Source organism: Elgaria multicarinata, chromosome 21 (assembly GCF_023053635.1).
Source record: "Elgaria multicarinata webbii isolate HBS135686 ecotype San Diego chromosome 21, rElgMul1.1.pri, whole genome shotgun sequence".
In the NCBI taxonomy this organism is placed as follows: Eukaryota; Metazoa; Chordata; class Lepidosauria; order Squamata; family Anguidae; genus Elgaria; species Elgaria multicarinata.
This window is the reverse complement of record NC_086191.1, coordinates 16,311,390-16,315,269: the sequence shown is the minus strand read 5'-3', so window position 1 is coordinate 16,315,269 and position 3,880 is coordinate 16,311,390. Positions and strand designations below refer to the sequence as shown.

Sequence of the window (3,880 nt, the reverse complement as noted above, 5' to 3'; positions counted from 1 at the left end):
TCATTTCAATGGCCTATTGAAAATCCATATAGTCTGCTGGCATCTGGTGGCCAAAAGTGGGAACTGTGGTCTGTTCATTTCAATGGCCTATTTAAAATCCATATAGTCTGCCGCCCCTCGGTGGCCACCACTGGGAATAGCAGCCTGTTCATTTCAAATGGCATTTTAAAATCCATATACTCTGCTGGCATCTGGTGGCCAAAAGTGGGAACTGCGACCTGTTCATTTCAATGGCCTATTTAAAATCCATATACTCTGCTGGCATCTGGTGGCCAAAAGTGGGAACTGCGGCCTGTTCATTTCAATGGCCTATTTAAAATCCATATACTCTGCCGCCACCCGGTGGCCACCACTGGGAATAGCAGCCTGTTCATTTCAAATGGCATTTTAAAATCCATATACTCTGCTGGCATCTGGTGGCCAAAAGTGGGAACTGCGGACTGTTCATTTCAATGGCCTATTTAAAATCCATATACTCTGCCGCCACCCGGTGGCCACCACTGGGAATAGCGGCCTGTTCATTTCAAATGGCATTTTAAAATCCATATAGTCTGCTGGCATCTGGTGGCCAAAAGTGGGAACTGCGGACTGTTCATTTCAATGGCCTTTTTAAAGGCCTTGTACTATACTGGAGAATCTATTAGTTGACTCTTGAGTACTTCACTACAGTATTATTTAGGGTTCATGTATTTCAACCTGAAGAGTATTTAGTAAAATACAAAACAAACAAAGCTACAGGAATTGTTATATGTTTATTTCTTTGAAAATATATTACAACATTAAAATCAGGCAGACACTCAAGGCTTCACTTGTCATGAACCCCTAGAAGAAGCGGCGGTGTCTATTCCCTAGTAAGCAGAATGGGCTGGGAAAGTTCTGCAGTGAACACCCCCACCAGAAAGGCACAAGTGGCTGCGTTGCAACCCCCCCTCATTAAAACACGAGTAAAGGAGTGCTGATTCTAGAGATTGCATGCTAGGTTGTGAAGGTGGGGGTGGGCTCAGAAGTGGAGCCTGCTGAGCTCTGAGATAGCTAAACATACTGGATGGTACAGGGGAGCCGATTTAACACTGGACTCCTTTTTGCCCACATAATCCATGTCCGCAGCCTCCCCTCCTCCTCCTTCTCATGCAACAACCAACATGCTGGTCCTGGAAGGCCGGAGCGTCTGGGGGGGGGGGGCGGCTCCTTGCCATGCACTCGTCGGCTCATGAGCAGCTTGAGTCTTTTCCCTTTGCCATTCAGATGAGCAAAATCTTCAGCCTCCAAGGATCAGGAGCAGATGCTTCTTCGTCGGCGGAGCAGAGCCACAGGGCTGCTGGCACTGTCTTCCTGGTCACTCTCACAATCGCGCTGTTTGGGGGAGAAAAGGCAAGTGAAGGGGCGGGGTGGGGCGGGGCGGGGAGGAGGCAGAGCCGGGGCAGGACTGCCAGCAGCGGCCCATCTGCATGCTTGGGAAGACAGCTGAGCCACGCCAAGGGGACAGTCGCCTCTCCCACCCGCAGGCGAGATGCCCGTCATCACCCAGTCACCGGCACCCACCAGGTTCTCCTCCTCCTCTCTCCTCTGCTGGCACAAGAGGCGCATGCGGCACAGGCGGTTGCACGCGGACACCATGTTGTAGGAGAGCTGAAGGGGACAGGAAAGGCACGCTGCAGCAGCTGGAGACGTCCCCCCAGCTTCTGGCAGGAAGAACAGCCCCCCAGCTGTAGCCTGGGTCCAGGAGCCGCTCCCCCTGGCCGCCGAGGCTGAGCCTTTCAAGCCGGCTCAGCGGAGGCCGATGCCTCAGCGCAACCGCTCCGTTTACCTTCCACTTCTGGCGGGCGTTGAACTTGCGGAAGTTCTTCATGTTGATGGAGGAACGGCTCCGGTTCACGGCTTGCTTCCGGTTCAGGGGCTGGAAGAAGAGAAAGGAGATGCCTGCGAGTCCAAGCCTGCCCTCAAACACGCCTGCCCCTCCCGGCCCTCATCAGCTCATGCCGAGATATGGGGGGGTGGTGGTGAAGGTGGGAACGAGGAGGCCTTCAAGAGGGAGGAGGGCTGCGCATATCTTGAGAGCTCCCTCCCCAAACTGGTGTTCTCCAGATGGTTGGGACTACAACTCTCATCACCCCTGACCATCGGCCATGCTGACATCCGAAGGGCACCTGGTTGGGGAGGGGGGCTCTAGAAGCGGTGCCGGCCCCCCTTTGACCCCCTCCCCTGCCTCACCTCCATGGCAATGGGCTGAGCAGGTGGAGCGTGTGTGGCAATGGCTGCTTCTCTGAGGCAGAAACCCCCTCCCCTGCAGCGTGGTCATATCCGTGGGCATGAGGGGCGGGCCATGCTCCCCTCGCAGCCATGGGAGGAGGAAGAGGAGGAGGAGGAGGAGGAGGCCAGCCGCCCCTTCACGTCCCACCCTAGGCTCCCACCTTGATCCATGGGTGGATGAGGCACTCTGCTGCAGTCATTCGGCTCCTGAAACACAGAAGGATGTTTCCCCTCTTACTCCAAGCCCTCCCGTGCGGGCAGAGGCATCGTTGCCCCGGGCTCTCTGCACGGGTCCCTGTGGCCACTGAGGAGGAGAAGGGGAGGGGGCGGTGGGTGACACAGGCCAAGCGTCCTCCCCGGCCCAGGCGTGCCCCTCCTGCCACGAGAAGGCAACGATGTTCCCCACCCATGCGTGGCTCCCACCGTGCCGGGCCCTGAGCGGTCCCCCAGCTCTCCCGGGCACGAGAGCGAGCCCTGCCATCTCTCACTAGCCCTTGCGAACATTTCACAGGTGGGCAAGCGGAAGAGGCAATCCAGCCCTCAGCCCAGCCGTTCCTAGCAATGTCAGGATGCACGAGAAGGGCACGGGGTGTGGTACGTTACCCAGGATCCTTCACCAGGAGCTGCTGGATGAAGTCCTTGGCCAGTTGTAGCCAGCAGAGGGCAGCCCTGTATAAATCCTGAATTTTAAAATCGCTATTGAGATGATCAGGCTGCAGTGCTCAGCTGTGGCCACTAGAGGGCAGCCCGGTTAAAATCCTGATTTTTAAATCGTCCTTGAAATTACAAGGCTGCAGTGCTCAGCTGTGGCCACAAGAGGGCAGACCAGAATAACCAGGTTGTTGTTTATTCGTTCAGTCGTTTCCGACTCTTCGTGACTTCATGGACCAGCCCACGCCAGAGCTTTCTGTCGGCTGTCGCCACCCCCAGCTCCCCCAAGGTCAAGTCTGTCACCTCCAGAATATCGTCCATCCATCTTGCCCTTGGTCGGCCCCTCTTCCTTTTGCCTTCCACTTTCCCTAGCATCAGCCTCTTCTCCAGGGTATCCTGTCTTCTCATTATGTGGCCAAAGTACTTCAGTTTTGCCTTTAATACCATTCCCTCAAGTGAGCAGTCTGGCTTTATTTCCTGGAGTATGGACTGGTTTGATCTTCTTGCAGTCCAAGGCACTCTCAGAATTTTCCTCCAGCACCACAGTTCAAAAGCGTCTATCTTCCTTCGCTCAGCTTTCCTTGTGGTCCAGCTCTCGCAGCCATAGGTTACTACGGGGAATACCATTGCTTTAACTATGCGGACCTTTGTTGTCAGTGTGGTGTCTCTGCTCTTAACTATTTTATCAAGATTTGTCATTGCTCTCCTCCCAAGAAGTAAACGTCTTCTGATTTCCTGGCTGCAGTCAGCGTCTGCAGTAATCTTTGCGCCCAGAAATACAAAGTCTGTCACTGCCTCCACGTTTTCTCCCTCTATTTGCCAGTTATCAATCAAGCTAGTTGCCATAATCTTGGTTTTTTTGAGGTTTAACTGCAATCCGGCTTTTGCACTTTCTTCTTTCACCTTTGTCATAAGGATCCTCAGCTCCTCCTCGCTTTCAGCCATCAAAGTGGTGTCATCTGCATATCTGAGATTGTTA

At 54.1% G+C, this 3,880-nt stretch overlaps 1 long non-coding RNA gene across 1 annotated transcript; it reads right to left on the bottom strand.

Annotated features, from left to right (window-relative positions):
• Positions 1-1,813: 1,813 nt before the first annotated feature.
• LOC134412182 (uncharacterized) lies at positions 1,814-2,896 on the bottom strand. The gene is made up of 3 exons (XR_010026393.1): positions 2,854-2,896; positions 2,412-2,457; positions 1,814-1,897 (listed from the first exon to the last, which is right to left on the bottom strand). It is a non-coding gene; the product is annotated as an uncharacterized LOC134412182 (long non-coding RNA).
• Positions 2,897-3,880: the final 984 nt, after the last annotated feature.